The sequence below is a fragment of the Phyllobates terribilis genome, unplaced genomic scaffold (assembly GCF_046119375.1).
Source record: "Phyllobates terribilis strain yellow unplaced genomic scaffold, ASM4611937v1 Scaffold_9__5_contigs__length_417890890, whole genome shotgun sequence".
NCBI classification, from domain to species: Eukaryota; Metazoa; Chordata; class Amphibia; order Anura; family Dendrobatidae; genus Phyllobates; species Phyllobates terribilis.
This window is the reverse complement of record NW_027362769.1, coordinates 113961091-113981001: the sequence shown is the minus strand read 5'-3', so window position 1 is coordinate 113981001 and position 19911 is coordinate 113961091. Positions and strand designations below refer to the sequence as shown.

At 43.7% G+C, this 19911-nt stretch overlaps 1 long non-coding RNA gene across 1 annotated transcript in view; it reads right to left on the bottom strand.

Moving 5' to 3' along the window:
* LOC141160872 (uncharacterized) overlaps window positions 1–19911 on the bottom strand; it is a 50840-nt gene that overhangs the window by 13592 nt on the left and 17337 nt on the right. Inside the window, exon 2 of the long non-coding RNA XR_012250554.1 lies at window positions 17731–17798. This is a non-coding gene — a long non-coding RNA (uncharacterized lncRNA). The remainder of the gene's footprint in view (window positions 1–17730; window positions 17799–19911) is intronic.

Genomic DNA, 19911 nt, shown 5'->3' with positions numbered 1-19911 from the left:
TCCTCCCAGACTGATGTTAGCAATTCAGCGCCAGACTGGGCCCCTGTACTCAGTTCTACAATACAGTATATTGTATGAAGGACTATGGGGGGGTGCATTATATTGTATGGAGGATCATGAGGAGTGCATTATACTGTATGGAGGACCATGAGGGTGCATTATACTGTACGGAGGACCATGGGGGTGCATTATACTGTATGGAGGACCATGGGGAGTGCATTATATTGTATGGAGAACCATGAGGGGTGCATTACACAGTATAGAGGACCATGGGGGTGCATTCCATTGTATGGAGGACCATGGCGAGTGCATTATATTGTATGGAGGACCATGGGAGGTGCATTATATGCTATGGAGGACAATGAGGAGTGCATTATATTCTATGGAGGACCATGAGGAGTAAATTATACTATACGGAGGATTATGGGTGGTGCATTATACTATTTGGAAGGTTATGTGGGGCCATTATAATATTTGGAGGTCTATGTGGGGGCCATTATACTGTATGTAAGCAATTATGCAGTGTGAAGGTTTGTGTGGGGTCCATCATACTGTGCGGAGGGTTGAGTGCGGGCTATTATACTGTATGTAGGCCCATTAATGTGCATGGAGAGCTGTGTGGAGGTCACAGTTAGGAAATCATACTGTAAAGATGTGCGGTTGCGGATTTTAATAATCACCTAGGCAGGTTATCGATGCAATTAGTTTTATTCCTTCCGACCACGGTGAACAGCAATACCAGGTAAATGTCCAACAGGCAATTCTCTTAGTCCTTGAGTTTCCAACCTGGGATCAGTAGTTCCACTGCCCCATATCAGGTGATACCCACTGTCCCCCAACTTTTGGTTGGCCCACAGCTTTTTGTATCTCCCGCCGGTATACTGGCAGTCACAGCATATGCTCCTTCGGATGATGGATATCACGACCGCAGCCCATGATACCACACAGCTCTCAGTCCGACTAGCAATGAATCTTCCCTTTCCCCTGCACAGTGTTCAGCCCCCTAAATCAGCAGAAGAGCTCTCCTCTCCCTCCCCCAACTAATTGTGCCTTAGTGGAGATATTTTCTCAGGTGGAACCCATCCCCTGGGTTTGCATGTGAGGCTACCTGTGGTGACGGAAAGAACAATGGCCCAAGGTCTCGGAGATATGGTCACTGAATGGAATAGATACCTGAGGTTGAACTGATGAGCAAACAAATCACTAACAAAACGCAGCAAGCAAATTTCTAACAAAACACAAAATTAAGATTGACGAAAAGGGGTGCTCAGTGCTGGAAAAGTATTTAGAAAGTGGCCAGGTCCTCACACATACTGTGTTGGGGACACCATACTGTGCCTTCAGAGTTGAGGCAAGGTAGAGTAGGGTCATTACCCTGTGCATGTGGAGGAATTCACTGTGGGGGTATCATACTGTGCTTGGGGGGCACTTTTGTTAGCATCATACTTTATGGAGCAATGAAAGCGGAATCTAGGACTTCAGTAGGAGGAAAATTACTATGTAAAGGCTGGAAAGTTGTGCGATCTGCTCTTCTGTGACCCCGACATTTATTTAATTTTTTTTTGGGGGAGCCCATGTTTACAGGGGTAGTACAGGTGTAATACACAGTACAAGGTAATATACACAGTGATATCACAGTACAGGGGTAACATACACAGTGATGTCACAGTACATGGGTAGTATACATAGTGATGTCACAGTACAGGTAATATACACTGTAGTTTGTGTGCTAATTAGGCATAATTTAAAAAAATCTACTTCTATTGGGATTTGAACACAGACACTGTAATTTTGGAGGCTGATGTTTTACCATTCAGCCATTGGGTCAAGTGATAGTGACTGGCAGCTTTTCTTGTCTTATGAGAAGATGAAAATACTCAGGGTGGCTAAAAGTCATTCTGATTCTGACATTTGAAGAAAGTCACATATCAGACTCACATATCAAAATCACACATCATTTGAATTTGGCTTGCTTGAAGTCTGTGCATAAGTCCCAATGAGTTTCAGACAGGTTTGCACTGAAAATCACATAACCAAATAGAACGCCTAGATTTCTTCTACTGAGTTTATAGCTCAATGGTTAGTGCACTGGCTTCTAGACATAGAGTTTTGGGTTCAAGTCCCATCAGCGAACAGTGACTTTTTTTATTATTATTATTATTATTACAGTTGTAAAAGTCACTTATCAAAGTAACTTATCAAAGTCAGATGTCAAAGTCACTTGTCAAAGTCAGATGTCAAAGTAACTTATTAAAGTCACTTGTCAAAGTCATATATCAAAATCACTTATCAAAATCAGTTCTCAGACAGGGTATTTAGCCTCAAACTGACATCACTCTGATGTTTGACTTTGATATCTGATCATGTCCTAAAATGAACACTGTAATAGTGACTGCCATTACTACCTCTTGGGGCAAGGCATTCCACAGTCTGACTGCTCTAACTGTAAAGAACCCTTCCCAATTTAGCGGCCGAAATTTTTGGGGAGAAGTACTTCATTTTCTGGAACAGTTTCAAGTGTGACAACACGTTTGGTCATTACTGTATATAAATATACACTGCTCAAAAAAATAAAGGGAACACTTAAACAACAGAATATAAATCCAAGTAAATCAAACTTCTGTGAAATCAAACTGTCCACTTAGGAAGCAACACTAATTGACAATCAATTTCACAGGCTGTTGTGCAAATGGAATAGACAATAAATGGAAATTATTGGCAATTATCAAGACACCCTCAATAAAGGAGTGGTTCGGCAGGTGGGGACCACAGACCACATCTCAGTACTATTGCTTTCTGGCTAATGTTTTGGTCACTTTTGAATGTTGGTTGTGCTTTCACACTCGTGGTAGCATGAGACGGACTCTACAACCCACAGAAGTTGCTCAGGTAGTGCAGCTCATCCAGGATGGCACATCAATGTGAGCTGTGGCAAGGTTTGCTGTGTCTGTCAGCGTAGTGTCCAGAGGCTGAAGGCACTACCAGAACACAGGCCAGTACACCAGGAGACGTGGAGGGGGCCGTAGGAGGGCAACAACCCAGCAGCAGGACCGCTACCTCCGCCTTTGTGCAAGGAGGAACAGGAGGAGCACTGCCAGAGCCCTGCAAAATGACCTCCAGCAGGCCACAAATGTGCATGTGTCTGCACAAACGGTTAGAAACCGACTCCATGAGGGTGGTATGAGGGCCCAACGTCCACAGATGGGGGTTGTTCTCACAACCCAACACCGTGCAGGACGCTTGGCATTTGCCACAGAACACAAGGATTGGCAAAGTCGCCACTGGCACCCTGTGCTCTTCACAGATGAAAGCAGGTTCACACTGAGCACATGTGACAGACGTGACAGAGTCTGGAGACGCCGTGGAGAGCGATCTGCTGCCTGCAACATCCTTCAGCATGACCGGTTTGGCAGTGGGTCGGTAATGATGTGGGATGGCATTTCTTTGGAGGACCGCACAGCCCTCCATGTGCTTGCCAGAGGTAGCCTGACTGTCATTAGGTACCGAGATGAGATCCTCAGACCCCTTGTGAGACCATAAGTTGGTGTGGTTGGCCCTGGGTTCCTCCTAATGCAGGACAATGCCAGACCTCATGTGGCTGGAGTGTGTCAGCAGTGCCTGCAAGATGAAGGCATTGAAGCTATGGACTGGCCCGCCCATTCCCTAGACCTGAATCCGATTGAGCACATCTGGGACATCATGTCTCGCTCCATCCACCAACGTCACGTTGCACCACAGACTGTCCAGGAGTTGGCGGATGCTTTAGTCCAGGTCTGGGAGGAGATCCCACAGGAGACCATCCGCAACCTCATCAGGAGCATGCCCAGGCGTTCTAGGGAGGTCATACAGGCACGTGGAGGCCACACACAATACTGAGCCTCATTTTGACTTGTTTTAAGGACATTACATCAAAGTTGGATCAGCCTGTAGTGTGTTTTTCCACTTTAATTTTGGGGATGACTACAAATCCAGGCCTCCATTGGTTAATAAATTTGATTTCCATTGATGATTTTTGTGTGATTTTGTTGTCAGCACATTCAACTTTGTACAGAACAAAGTATTCAATGAGAATATTTCATTCATTCAGATCTAGGATGTGTTATTTGAGTGTTCCCTTTATTTTTTTGATCAGTGTATATACAGATGAAAAGAGCTGTTTACATACATTATATAAAAAGCCACATATGCATGTTTTTCTCAATATCTGACATGAAATCAGAATAAACCTTTCCCGTTTTAGGTCAATTAGGATTACCATAATTTTTAATATTTTCCAAATGCCAGAATAATGAGAGAGAGAGAATGTTTTAACGTATTTTTATTACTTACTGCAAAGTCAAAAGTTTACATACATTTCATTAGTATTTGGTACCATTGCCCTTAAACTGAATGACTTGGGTCAAACGTTTGGGATATCCTTCCACAAGCTTCTCACAATAGTTGGTCGGAATTTGGGCCCATTCCTCCTTACAAAACTGGTGTAACTGATCCAGGTTTGCAGGTCGCTTTGCTTGCACCGGCCTTTTCAGCTTTGCCCATAAATTTTCAATAGGATAGAGATCAGGGATTTGTGATGGCCACTCCAAAACATTCACTTTGTTATCCTTAAGCCACTTTGTTACCATTTTGGCCGTATGCTTCGGGTCATTGTCCATTTGGAAGACCCATTTCCACCCAAGCTTTAACTTCCTGGCTGATGCCTTGAGATGTTGCTTCAGTTTTGCCACATAATCATCTTTTCTCATGATGCCATCTATTTTGTGAAGTGCACCAGTCCATCCTGCAGCAAAACAACCCCACAACATGATGCTGCCACCCCCGTGTAACATACCTGGCGGCGTCCTTGCATAGTGGTCCATCTCCCACTGTGCAAGAGCGCGCACTTGATCTCCTGTCCAGAATGTCTCTCTGGCTTCCCTCCATGCTGTCTGTTTGTGTCTGTTTCTGCTGCTTAAGGGCGGCGCCCGATCACTTCCTGCTTTTTGTACCTGCTGTGGGTCACACCTCTTGTGCGTCCTCAGCCTATTGCTGTCTGTCACCTGGTATATAGCTCAGCTGCGCCCATCTATCCCTGCCTGAGCATAGTGTTTCTTTCAGTGTGTGCTTGCACTCTGAAGGTGCCAGGTCCCGTTCTGTGTTCTCTTGTCTGCCTATCCTGGAGGCTGTATTTCCAGGCCTGTCTGAACACGCTCCTAGCCTGTTCCTCCTGCCTTCTAGGGGCCGATTACCTAGACCTGTTCCTGTATCTTGTCTGACCTGTCTGAACACGCTCCTAGCCTGTTCCTCCTGCCTTCTAGGGGCCGATTACCTAGACCTGTTCCTGTATCTTTTCTGTCCTGTCTGAACACGCTCCTTGCCTGTTCGTCCTGCCTCTCTGGGGGCCGTATTCCCAGACCCGCTCCTGTATCCCGCTGCAGTGTCGGTCTCCTCCGTACACTCAGTTCCAGTCTGAACTCTCTCCTATCCTTTACCTGTTTTGCCTCTATGTCCGTTCCCTTCCTTTTTCTGCAGAGTCTGAACTCGTACCTAACTCCTGCTTGTTGTCTCTGTACTCCCGTTTGTGAGTTTGTGGTCCACTCGCTACTTCACTGCAAGTACCCTGTGGGTGTCTGGCTCTGCCTTTCCCTTCCTGTCTGTTCCGTGTGAACAGAGCCCTGTCCCCCCTACTCAGCCTAGCCTGCTCTGACTCCTTTGCTCACCGCTCCGGCGGTTCTAGCCTGCTCTGTCTCCTTTGCTCACCGCTCCGGCGGTTCTAGTCTGCTCTGACTCCTTTGCTTACCGCTCCGGCGGTTCTAGCCTGCTCTGACTCCTTGCTCACCGCTCCGGCAGTCCTGTCCTGCCCTGCTTCTGCCCGCTGCTCCGGCAGTCCTGTCCTGCCCTGCTTCTGCCCGCTGCTCCGGCAGTCCTGTCCTGCCCTGCTTCTGCCCGCTGCTCCGGCGGTCCTGTCCTGCCCTGCTTCTGCCCGCTGCTCCGGCAGTCCTGTCCTGCTCTGTTCTTGCCCACCGCTTCGGGCGTTCCCTCTCTGCTGTGGTTGTCTACCGCATCTGCGGTTCTGTGACCCAGTCTGTACTGGGTCTTAACCTTTCTGTGCTCCAGCCCGTCCTTTCGGCCAGTACCTCCCTGCCTGCATACTCGCCTGTATCCACCCATCTGCATACCTGCCGTGTTTGCTTATATCCACCAGTCTGTGCCAGCCTAACCTGCCTGTTCCTGAGTCCCAGTGTGTACTGGGTCCTATCCCGCCTGTGTTCCTACCTGCTAGTGCCTCCCTGTCTGCACTCTAGCTGCGCTTGCCTTTACCCGCCTGCCTGCATACCAGTCGTGCCTGCCTATACCCTCCAGTCTGTGCGCCAGCCTAACCAGCCTGATCCAGTAATCCCTGTGTGGGTCAACCCCCGTGTCCGGAGTTTGACCTGGAGTAGCACCTGGTCCCTCTGCCCGGTTTCTCCCTGGTGCACTGGCGTCGTATGCCGTCGTGCCATCTTGGTCGGATCGGCCAGATACTTAGTCACGCCCCTCCAGGCACTCTCCGGTTCATGGTCCAGTGGAATCACTACAATCACACGCACACGCCGCTCAGCCCGGGCGTGTGCATAACACCCCGTATTTCACAGTTGGGATGGTGTTCTTAGGCTTCCAAGCTTCTCCCTTTTTCCTCCAAACGTAAAGATGGTCATTATGCCCAAAAAGTTCAAATTTAGTTTCATCAGGCCACAGGACATGTCTCCAAAAATTAACGTCTTTGTTCCTATGTGTATTTGCAAACATTAATCTGACTTTTTAATGTTTCTTTTGGAGTAATGGCTTCTTCCTGGCAGAGTGGCCTTTCAGTCCATGTTGATACAGAACTCGTTTCACTATGGATATTGACACAATCTTACCAGCTTCCGCCATCATCTTCACAAGGTCTTTTGCTTTTGTCCTTGGGTTGATATGCACATGTCGGACCAAAGCAAGTTCTACTCTGGGACACAGAACCCATCTCCTTCCTGAGGTGGTATGATGGTTGGACATTTCCATCTTGTTTGTACTTGCGTATAATTGTTTGTAGAGATGAACAAGGCGCCTTTAGGGATCTTGAAATTGTACCCAAGGATGAGCCAGACTTGTGCAAGTCCACAATTCTCTTCCTGATATCTTGACTGATTTCTTTAGGCTTTCCCATTAGGCTACACAAAGAAGCAGTGTGTTTCAGGTGTGCATTAAAATACATCCACACACAGGTGTGTCTCTCATTAACTCAGATGTTGGCAAAAAAAAAACTATCAGAAGCTTCCAAACACATGACATCATCATATGGGCAGTCCAGATTTGTTTAAAGGCATAGTAATCCTTGTGTATGTATACTTTTGACTTTGCAGTAAGTAATAAAATGCCTTAAAACATTCTCTCTCTCATTATTCTGGCATTTGGTAAATATGAAAAATTATGGTTATCCTAATTGACCTAAAACGGGAAAGGTTTATTCTGATTTCATGTCAGATATTGATAAAAACATGCAGATGTGTCTTTTTATATAGTGTATGTAAACTTCTGGTTTCAACTGTATGCATATATAATATAGATATATATGTATATAAATAATATGACACCCTAGATTATGTATAGGATGTAATAAATAGATAATGGATGGATAGGTAGATAGATGATAGATATATACAGTGGGGAAAAAAGTATTTAGTCAGCCACCAATTGTGCAAGTTCTCCCACTTAAAAAAAGATGAGAGATGCCTGTAATTGACATCACAGGTAGATCTCAACTATGAGAGACAAAATGAGAAAACAAATCCTGAAAATCACATTGTCTGATTTGGAAAGAAATTTTTTTCAAATTTTGGTGGAAAATAAGTATTTGGTCAATTACAAACAAGCAAAATTTCTGGCTCTCACAGACATGTAACTTCTTGTTTAAGAGGCTCCTCTGTCCTCCACTCATTACCTGTAGTACTGGCACCTTTTTGAACTTGTTATCAGTATAAAAGACACCTGTCCGCAACCTCAAACAGTCACACTCCAAACTCCACTATGGTAAAGACCAAAGAGCTGTTGAAGAACAACAGAGACAAAATTGTAGCCCTGCACCAGGCTGGGAAGACTGAATCTGCAATAGGCAAGCAGCTTGGTGTGAAGAAATCAACTGTGGGAGCATTAATTAGAAAATGGAAGACATACAAGACCACTGATAATCTCCCTCGATCTGGGGCTCCACACAAGATCTCACCCCGTGGGGTCAAAATGATGTCAAGAACGGTGAGCAAAAATCCCAAAAACACACGGGGGGACCTAGTGAATGACCTGCAGAGAGCTGGGACCAACGTTACACAGGCTACCATCAGTAACACACTACGCTGCCAGGGACTCAGATCCTGCAGTGCCAGACGTGTCCCCCAGCTTAAGCCATTACATGTCCGTGCCCGTCTGAAGTTTGCTAGAGAGCATTTGGATGATCCAGAAGAGTATTGGGAGAATGTCATATGGTCAGATGAAATCAAAGTACAAATCGTCGTGTTTGGAGGAGAAAGAATGCTGAGTTGCATCCAAAGAACACCATGCCTACTGTGAAGCATGGGGGTGGCAACATCATGCTTTGGGGCTGTTTCTCTGCCAAGGGACCAGGACAACTGATCCATGTACATAAAAGAATGAATGGGGCCACGTATAGTGAGATTTTGAGTGCAAACCTCCTTTCATCAGCAAGGGCATTGAAGATGAAACATGGCTGGGTCTTTCAGCATGACAATGATCCCAAGCACACCGCCATGGAGTGGCTTCGTAAAAAGCATTTCAAGGTCCTGGAGTGGCCTAGCCAGTATCCAGATCTAAACCCTATAGAAAACCTTTGGAGGGAGTTGAAAGTCCATGTTGCCTAGCGACAGCCCCAAAACATCACTGCTCTAGAGGAGATCTGCATGGAGGAATGGACCAACATACCAGCAACAGTGTGTGCCAACCTTGTGAAGACTTACAGAAAACGATTGACCTCTGTCGTTGCCAACAAAGGGTATATAACAAAGTATTTAGATGAACTTTTGTAATTGACCAAATACTTATTTTCCACCAAAATTTGAAAAATTTTTCTTTCCAAATCAGACAATGTGATTTTCAGGATTTGTTTTCTCATTTTTTCTCTCATAGTTGAGGTCTACCTATAATGTCAATTACAGGCCTCTCTCATCTTTTTAAGTGGGAGAACTTGCACAATTGGTGACTGACTAAATACTTTTTTTTCCCACTGTAGATCGCAGTTAGATAGAGAGATAGATATATAGATATCCCCACAAAATTAAAATGGCGATACTGACACTTGGTCCAGAGGCGAATCAGGGGCAAATTAATTTTTTTAACTCATTCATGGTGGCATTGCCTTCTGCAACCTTCCACCCTAGACCTCCGCCTTCTGGTGCCTAGTGGCAAATACGGCTTTGCTCACTACACCTCTAGCTAAGTTTTTTGAGGAGTGTAGTTTCCAAAATGGGGCCACTTATAGGAGTTTCGACTGTTTAGGCACATCAGGGGCTGTGCAAACACGACACGGCGTCCGCTATCTATTCCAGCAAGCCATTTTGCTTTCCAAAAGTCAAATGATGCTCCTTCCTTTTCGAACAACATGTGCCCAAACAGTAGTTTTCCTCCACATATGTGTATTGGCGTACTTAGGAGAAATTGCACAACAAATTGTACAGTTCATTTTCTTCTGGTACCCTTGTAAAAATGCTAAATTTGGCGATAAATTAATATTTTTGTGGGAGAAATTAAAATGTTATTTTTTTCCTTCCACATTGGTTTAATTCCTGTGAAACACATAAAGAGTTAATAAACGTCTTGAATGTGACCGGACAACCCCTTTTATCTCTTCAACTTCCTAATGAAAAAAAAATTATATTTAAAAAATGATGCTGATGTATAGTAGACATATGGGAAATGTTATTTACAAATTATCTTGTACAGCATGGCTAACTGGTTTAAGGATATAAAAATTGAAAGCTTGAAATTTGCTAAATTTTCAACATAATTCCGATATTTTCAAAAATAAACGCAAAAAATTTGACCTAAATTTACCATTAACATAGAGTACAATGTGTCACAAAAAAACATTCTCAGAATCACTGGGATTCATTGAAGCGTTCCAGAGTTATTACCACATAAATTCGAGTGACTCAGAAACACATTGACAATAAACCAACATTTCATTTTCCATCGTGGCTTGTCATTTACCCAGCAGCGCAGGTTACTTCCTTTACCCACGGCATATTTCAGTACTATTCCTTCGAAGCTGCAGCAGTTGGAATCTATGCTATTTCAGCGATTGTGCCATACACAACCCTACAAGGTGAGCATACAGTGGGTACGGAAAGTATTCAGACCCCTTTGAATTTTTCACTCTTTGTTTCATTGCAGCCATTTGGTAAATGCTAAAAAGTTCATTTGTTTTTCTCATTAAAGTACACTCTGCACCCCATCTTGACTAAAAAAAAACCCAGAAATGTAGAAATTTTTGCAAATTTATTAAAAAAGAAAAACTGAAATATCACAAGGTCATAAGTATTCAGACCCTTTGCTCACACACTCATATTTAAGTCACATCCTGTCCATTTCCTTGTGATCCTTCTTGAGATGGTTCTACTCCTTCATTGGAGTCCAGCTGTGTTTAATTAAACTGATAGGACTTGATTTGGAAAGGCACACACCTGTCTATATAAGACCTCACAGCTCACAGTGCATGTCAGACCAAATGAGAATCATGAGCTCAAAGGAACTGCCCAAGGAGCTCAGAGACAGAATTGTGGCAAGGCACAGATCTGGCCAAGGTTACAAAATAATTTCTGCATTACTTAAGGGTCCTAAGAGCACAGTGGCCTCCATAATCCTTAAACGGAAGAAGTTTAGCACCACCAGAAGTCTTCCTAGACCTGACCGTCCAGCCAAACTGAGCAATCGTAGGAGAAGAGCCTTGGTGAGAGAGGTAAAGAAGAACCCCAAGATCATTGTGGCTGAGCTCCAGAGATGCAGTAGGGAGATGGGAGAAAGTTCCACAAAGTCAACTATCACTGCAGCCATCTACCAGTCGGGCCTTTATGGCAGAGTGGCCCGACGGAAGCCTCTCCTCAGTGCAAGGCATATGAAAGCCCGCATAGAGTTTACTTAAAAACACATGAAGGACTGCCAGACTATGAGGAATAAGATTCTCTGGTCTGATGAGACAAAGATAGAACTTTTTGGTGATAATTCTAAGCGGTATGTGTGGAGAAAACCAGGCACTGTCATCACCTGTCCAATACAATCCCAACAGTGAAACATGATGGTGACAGCATCATGCTATGGGGGTGTTTTTCAGCAGCAGGGACAGGACGACTGGTTGCAATTGAAGGAAAAATGAATGTGGCCAAGTACAGAGATATCCTGGATTAAAACCTCTTCCAGAGTGCTCTGGACCTCACACTTGGCCGAAGGTTCACCTTCCAACAAGACAATGACCCTAAGCACACAGCTAAAACAACAAAGGAGTGGCTTCAGAACAACTCTGTGACCATTCTTGACTGGCCCAGCCAGAGCCCTGACCTAAGCCCAATTGAGCATCTCTGGAGAGACCTGAAAATGGCTGTCCACCAACGTTCACCATCCAACTTGACGGAACTGGAGAGGATCTGCAAGGAAGAATGGCAAAGGATCCCCAAATCCAGGTGTGAAAAACTTCTTGCACCATTCCCAAGAAAACTTATGGCTGTACTAGCTCAAAAGGGTGCTTCTGCTCAATACTGAGCAAAGGGTCTGAATACTTATGACCATGTGATATTTCAGTATTTCTTTGTTAATAAATTCGCAAAAATGTCTACATTTCTGTTTTTTTTCAGTAAAGATGGGGTGCAGAGTGAACTTTAATGAGAAATAAAATGAACTTTTTAGAATTTACCAAATGGCTGCAATGAAACAAAGAGTGAAAAATTTAAAGGGGTCTGAATACTTTCCGTACCCACTGTAACTACCTATTTATTCTCTTTTACCACTTGGATAAGACCCTATTGCGCTTTGTCATCTTTTAATCTTTTATCTAGCATTACCACATAAAGTGACACTGGTCAGAATTGTAAAATTTGGCCTGGTCAGCAAGGTGAAAACAGGCTCGGGCTGAAAGGGTTAAAGAGTAACTGTCATTTTATATATATAAATACCGTATATATACACTGCTCAAAAAAATAAAGGGAACACTTAAACAACAGAATATAACTCCAAGTAAATCAAACTTCTGTGAAATCAAACTGTCCACTTAGAAAGCAACACTGATTGACAATCAATTTCACATGCTGTTGTGCAAATGGAATAGACAATAGATGGAAATTATTGGCAATTATCAAGACACATTCAATAAAGGAGTTGTTCGGCAGGTGGGGACCACAGACCACATCTCAGTACCAATGCTTTCTGGCTGATGTTTTGGTCACTTTTGAATGTTTGTTGTGCTTTCACACTCGTGGTAGCATGAGACGGACTCTACAACCCACAGAAGTTGCTCAGGTAGTGCAGCTCATCCAGGATGGCACATCAATGCGAGCTGTGGCAAAAAGGTTTGCTGTGTCTGTCAGCGTAGTGTCAAGAGGCTGGAGGCGCTACCAGGAGACAGGCCAGTACACCAGGAGACGTGGAAGGGGCCGTAGGAGGGCAACAACCCAGCAGCAGGACCGCTACCTCCGCCTTTGTGCAAGGAGGAACAGGAGGAGCACTGCAAGAGCCCTGCAAAATTACCTCCAGCAGGCCACAAATGTGCATGTGTCTGCACAAACAGTTAGAAACCGACTACATGAGGGTGGTATGAGGGCCCAACGTCCACAGGTGGGGGTTATGCTCACAGCCCAACACCATGCAGGATGCTTGGCATTTGCCACAGAACACCAGGATTGGCAAAGTCGCCACTGGCGCTCTGTGCTCTTCACAGATGAAAGCAGGTTCACACTGAGCACATGTGACAGACGTGACAGAGTCTGGAGACGCCGTGGAGAGCGATCTGCTGCCTGCAACATCCTTCAGTATGACCAGTTTGGCAGTGGGTCAGTAATGGTGTGGGGTGGCATTTCTTTGGAGGGCCGCACAGCCCTCCATGTGCTCACCAGAGGTAGCCTGACTGCCATTAGGTACCGAGATGAGATCCCCAGACCTCTTGTGAGACCATATGCTGGTGCGGTTAGCCCTGCGTTCCTCCTAATGCAGGACAATGCCAGATCTCATGTGGCTGGAGTGTGTCAGCAGTTCCTGCAAGATGAAAGCACTGAAGCTATGGACTGGCCCGCCCGTTCCCCAGACCTGAATCCGATTGAGCACATCTGGGACATCATGTCTCGATCCATCCACCAACGTCACGTTGCACCACAGACTGTCCAGGAGTTGGCGGATGCTTTAGTCCAGGTCTGGGAGGAGATCCCACAGGAGACCATCCGCAACCTCATCAGGAGCATGCCCAGGCATTGTAGGGAGGTCATACAGGCACGTGGAGGCCACACAATACTGAGCCTCATTTTGACTTGTTTTAAGGACATTACATCAAAGTTGGATCAGCCTGTAGTGTGTTTTTCCACTTTAATTTTGGGGGTGACTCCAAATCCAGGCCTCCATTGGTTAATAAATTTGATTTCCATTGATGATTTTTGTGTGATTTTGTTGTCAGCACATTCAACTTTTCACAGAACAAAGTATTCAATGAGAATATTTCATTCATTCAGATCTAGGATGTGTTATTTGAGTGTTCCCTTTATTTTTTTGAGCAGTGTATATATCAGAAATCAATAATACGCGTGAAAATAAGATCATAAGGGTTCTCTTCCCTCTGTACCAGTCTATCATTGTTAGTTTGTTTACTGTAAGTGATATCTGTATTCTGTATTTAACCCCTTCTCATGTACAGCACCCTGGAATCAATGGTGCTATATAAATAAATAAAAATAATAATAATATATCTCATCAGTGAAATCTGCTTCTTTCTCCACCAGAACTGATCATTCATTCTCAAAATTCTTAGTTCATGGGTAAAGACCTTGATTTATCAAAGCAATTTTGCCAGAATTCTGGTGTCAATTATTTGAAAAGTCACAAAATTTTTGTGCAACTTGGAGTTGCACAGAATTCTGCGAATTTTGGGATTTTCACGAGTTTCTCCCAACTCCGCCTAAATAGGTAGAGCTGGAGCAGGATAGTGGCGTCACACCACAGGTCCTCTAATTTATGACTAGCTGTGACATTCTCTTCGCCAGGGACTGGAGTAAGATTTCTGGCATAGCGCATGGAGGCCAACTGTCATGGAAGGTGTGTGAAAGACTTCCCACACAAAGGGAAGAGGGAAAGGGAGCCCAGACTCTAGGGAAAGGGGGGGGGGGGGAGTGGAGACCTCCTAGGTTGATCAAGCGTCACCCTGTCTCCCCTAACGTCCCTTTATTGGCACTTCACTAATTGCCGCATGCGTACCTCGCCCTGTCTTTCCCTAGTGTCTGGCTCAGGCTAGGGAAGGGAGGAGATGAGCACTAGTTGATCTTCACTAAACACTATAGACAACAAGAAAGGACAAACAGGGGGATATTGCTTAGCTTTAGACGCCTCCAGACAAATATGCACACGTCCTCAAACTCCAGAGAGGACAAAGCACTGCTCTTGCTAAAGCCTTCACCAGTAGTAATGAATATCGCCGTCACCTCCCTCTAGAAAACACCAGGTATTTATACACCCAGGCCAGGGAGTTAATTAGCCAGAGGAAGGTAGCCGCTGGCTCCTAGAGACAGCCTCTAAGAAGATGTCTGTAATGCCAAACGTAGAGATCTCCCGCAACCAACTGCAGGGCGACTGTGTCACTTCTAACAAATAAAGTAGCACTCTGCAACGCTAAATATGTAAACATGAAGTATGAAATATGAATAGCATTACTACTGTAGAAAATAGAAATAAGTGAGAAATCTTAGCGCATAAATTGGCCAATTTACGTGTACCTGGTAGCCGCGATAAGGCGTTTCTCAATGTCAGGACCCTACCAACGTGAATACCTCTCTAAGGGACGTTCGTCTGCTTATAAGTGGGAAAGTAAGATCCTACTGCAATTAAAACCACCTGCGGCATAGAGGTGGAGTGCTCAGACAAAGCTTAAACATAGAAACAAAAAAAACTGACGGCACTTCCAATGCAAGAAATCGGTGTGAACAGGTGCTTACTAGGAGACGCTACCTCCATATACAATTAACAAATAAAGTAGCACTCTGCAACGCTAAGCATGTAAACATGAAGTATGAAATATGAATAGCATTACTGCTGTAGAAAAAACAAATAAATGAGAAATCTTAGCGCATAAATTGGCCAATTCATGTGTACCTGGCAGCCGAAGTAAGGCGTTTCTCAGTGCCAGGACCCTACCAATGTGAATACCTCTCTAAGGGACATTCGTCTGCTTATGTGCTCCTAGCAAGCACCTGTTCACACCTATTTCTTGTATTGGAAATGTCGTCAGTTTTTTCTGTCTGTCACTTCTGACACATCCATGACACCAACTCTCCAACACACTGTCACGGGCGTGCCAGAAGTAACAGACAGTAACCCTGTAGTTGGTATCAGGAGATTTGGCATTACAGAAAACATCTTAGAAGCTGTCTCTCTAGGACCCAGTGGCTACCGTCCTCTGGCTAATTAACACCCTGGCCTGGGTGTATAAACACCTGCTGTGTGCCAGAGGGAGGTGCCAGCGATACTCACATTTACCCCTTGGGAAGGCTCAGAGCAAGTGCATTACTTATTCCTCTCTGGAGCTGTGAGGACAGGTGTTCATCTCTCTGAAGTCGACTAAAAGCTAAGCTATCTTCCCTTGTCTGTTCCCCCATTGTTGTCCTTAGCTATCAGTGGGGATTGACTAGCGCTCAGCCCCTTCCTTCCCTAGCCAGGACTTAATGCCAGGGAAAGACAGGATGAGGTACGCGTGCGGCAAGTGGTGAAGAAACAATATAGAGACGTTTAGTGGAGACAGGGTGATATCAGATTAACCTAGAAGGTCTCCACTCCCCCCTTTCCCTAGTGTCTGGGCTCCCTTTCCCTCTTCCCTTTGTGTTGCACTAGTCTTTCCCACACCTTGCGTGACACACTCCCCTCATGAAAGCCATTGAGAAAACTGATGATAATGATGAATCGGGGACCAAAAAGTTGTATTCAGTGAAGACAGATTGTTACATTACTGAGATGCATGACAGTTATTACTGATAAGATTCTGTTCAGACGGGAGGAGGGAGGAGCTTTACTTTTAGCTCCTCCCTCTCCTCTGCATAGAATCTTATCAGCACCAACTGACATCTCCTAACTCAGTAATGTAACAATCTGTCTTCACTGAACACAGATTTTACCAGTAAATTTAGATCAGTCCTGGCAAAAGGAGAAGCAGATTTAACTGATAAAATATATTACAAAGTTTCTTATTTTCAAATGAAATATTGATTTATGAAATAAAACTAAAATGACGGTAACACTTTAAAGTCCCTGTAGTGGAACAATCTCTGCATCTAATTATGCATGTTGTATTCTCAGTGGCCCCTGCCGTACTTAACTTGAGTGGCATTCTAGACAATCGCACGTCTTATAAAGTTGCTTATTTGTCATGTGACTGGAGAAGTCAAATCAAACTAGGATTTTTCTCCGCCTGGGTCTCCAGCATGCCTAATTTGCACGGTGGAAGGAATTTTGGAAATTGATTATCAGAATCTGATCAGCAGATTAGCTTATCAATTCGAAAAAAAAGTGAATATTTCTATTGCTTAGATGATCTGCGTGCTCCCTGATACGCATTTAAATGATGAGAGATGGTGAAGGCTTCTCACTGAAATATAACCTTAGGTACTGGAAAATATTTATATTTAATTATTATTATTATAGACAGCATTCTAATATACATTAAATATTTAATTTATGTAAACTTAAAGGGATAGTATTATTCAATGTTTTTACTGGAAACATAAATTTTTAGGGTGTTTTCTCATGTTCTGCAGTTGACTTGCTGGCTTCGCTGTGTAGACTGGAACAGATTTAGCACCACACAGAACATTTATTGACTGCTGAAAGCCAAGTTAAAGTAGGACAGCATCATTATACACTTTATCCTATATACACAATTCAATATGCATTTTTCTACCCACTCCCGATTCCCTGATGTAAGGTCAAGGTCACCATCATGGCAAAACTAGATGTTTTGCAGTCAGTGACCAGGCAAATAAAGGACACAAACTAACCTATGGGCTGCCATTCACCAACTATTCACCAGTAGCAGCACCTTTCAATCATAAAATGAATGGGATCTATTTGTGAATGCCTTAATTAATATTCTGCATCCTCCCATCTTTCCTCCTGTATACCATTGGTCTAAGAGTGTGACTGCACTCAAGAGAAATTGAGGGTTTGTCAGTGCAATTAACTGACTTCTGACAAGTGCATTGACACGCCTCTAGTGCACTTTCAGCCTGATTTGCATATGTCTTCTACCTTAGATTTCTCATGACTGGCACAACGGATCTCTACAAAAAAGGTATAATTTTGATTAGGGGACAAGAGCCTATACAGCCATAGAAAAATTTCCATAAGTAAAAAGGTGCTGACACGTTCCTTTTTAAAATAGCACCCCCCTAGAAGACATCCTTTTAGTACTGGTGGATGAGTCAAACTCTCCATGTACCCATTCAAACATCAATCACCAATGTAGAATCATGACATAGTGATTACACAAACCCTGTATGGCAGCTCACAAAATCCAAGCATCCACATTATGGACCTGTAGAGTCTCCTGGATGTGAAACCTGGACGATAAAGAAACAAGACAGAAGAAGAATCAATGTCTTCAAAACGTTGTGCTGGAGAAGGATGTTATCTATACCATGCATGACAAGAAGAACAAACAAATCAATTTTGGAACAAATCAAGTCAGACATGTCACTCGAAGCAAGGATCACCAAGCTATGATTTGCCTACTTTGGACACATTATCCTACAAAGAGAGCAATCACTGGAGAAAGACATCAAGGTCAGAAGAATAGAAGGAACAATGCGAAGAGGAAGACAAACAACCAGATGGCTTGATACAATCAAAATAATGACAGAGAAGACCCTGGTGGACCTATCTAGGCTTGCACAGGATCGATCTTCCATCAAGTTGCCATGGCTCCAAGCCGAAGGACGTTAAATATTAATAATAGACTCTCTACATGCTTTACTCTGCCCTAGCCAATCTTTCTTTGGAGATTACCCGTTGGGTTACAGTCACAATACAGAATTTTTTTATGTTCCATGGGATGTAGAAATGTACAGCCTGAATACAGTTGTGACTGTGTGAACATATCCATGTCAAACGTAATCCAAAAAGACGTGCTTTTGGCAAGTGTTCACATTCACAACTTAAAGTCCATGGGCATATTGGAGTACACTACTGTCATGAGTGCTTCCATAAAATATCTGAAAAACATAGACGTTTACTATAGAGCCATCACAAGCTGCTGGCGCCTTATTGATAAATCTATACAATACAAAGCAATACAGCATGAAGTCTATAAAACTGTGTATAAATTGTTATTTTCAGCACTAAATTGTATATATCACACACGCCAGAAATAAATGATACATGAAGAAGATTATATCCGTAAAATAATCTACCAAAACTGTAATTTTAGAATTGCATTAGGCGGCTCAGAAGCTAAAAGCGTCTTTCTATGAATTCTGGAAGGATGCTTTTTCATTCGTGTTATAATCCACACCGGTTGGCAATTTAATAGCTGTTAAAAACTAAAGCATATATTCATCATTTACTTATTAGATATAGGCAAGAGCCATAGATTGCGATCACAGATTTATATCAGGGAGGGGCATATTGGCCTATGAATTTGTAAGCAGGAGGGTTGATGCATAATGAAGGCATGGAAGGGCTGATTACACAGTCTGTTTCATTCAGTGTAAATCATTAGTGAAATTGCATTAGCATGAAAGATAAGAGAGAGTTACGATATCCTCTTTGGTACATAATAATAACTGCAAATGACATTGAGGGCTTGCGTCTGCTGGCATAACATAAACCACAGGGGACCGAACAACCAGCAGGAGAATTTCACGTCGTCTTAAAGTGATAGTCCCAATAGAATAAATGAGCTTGTAAACAAGTTAGCACTGGGACATAATCACGCGGAATGCTTGTACCTGCCAGCTTCCGCAAATAGAGATGTACCCAGCTTCCGATGTGTTTTATAGCATTTGCCAACTAGTATTTGGCTTTTGAAAGCAAATATATAAAATGAATTCAGTTTATTAAAACAAAGTCCTGTAGAAGGGACTGTAGATAATGTAGGGGAGAGAATGACTGGGCATGTTAAATTTTGTTGCCCAATCCTTTTGTTCTCAGAGTAGATAAGCCACCACCAATGGTGTCCAGCAATTGCTTACTCGTCTTTCCCCATTGTGTGTGCTTGCATGCTTGGCTGAACTAAACTTGTACTTGTATGTGTATTGGGGGAATTGAGTGGAAAACATGTTGGCCAACAGCTATTGATTGTGTATGGAGCCTTTTAACTCTCAACCAACAGATAATGGTGGAGAGAAGGATCTGGCATGGTCAATTTTGGACTGCCAATCCTTTTGTTCTCCAGGAGATAATCTGACACTAGAGGAATCTCGGAGGACTCAGCCGAATGCTCCTATGCATAGGGAAGTTGGGAAACAGCAGCCTGTTCATCCTACAGCTATCTATTGTGTTTGGGGGGCTTAACAGCCTGTGGATTGGGGGGACAGAGTGGAAAAGCTGTTGGCCAGTAGCTATGGATTGTGTATGAGGAGAGGGCTTAACCATAAAAGTTCTCATACACCTTCAAAAGCTGTTGGCCAACATCTTTTCCCCTCAGTCCACCCAAAACACATGTGGTTAAGCCCC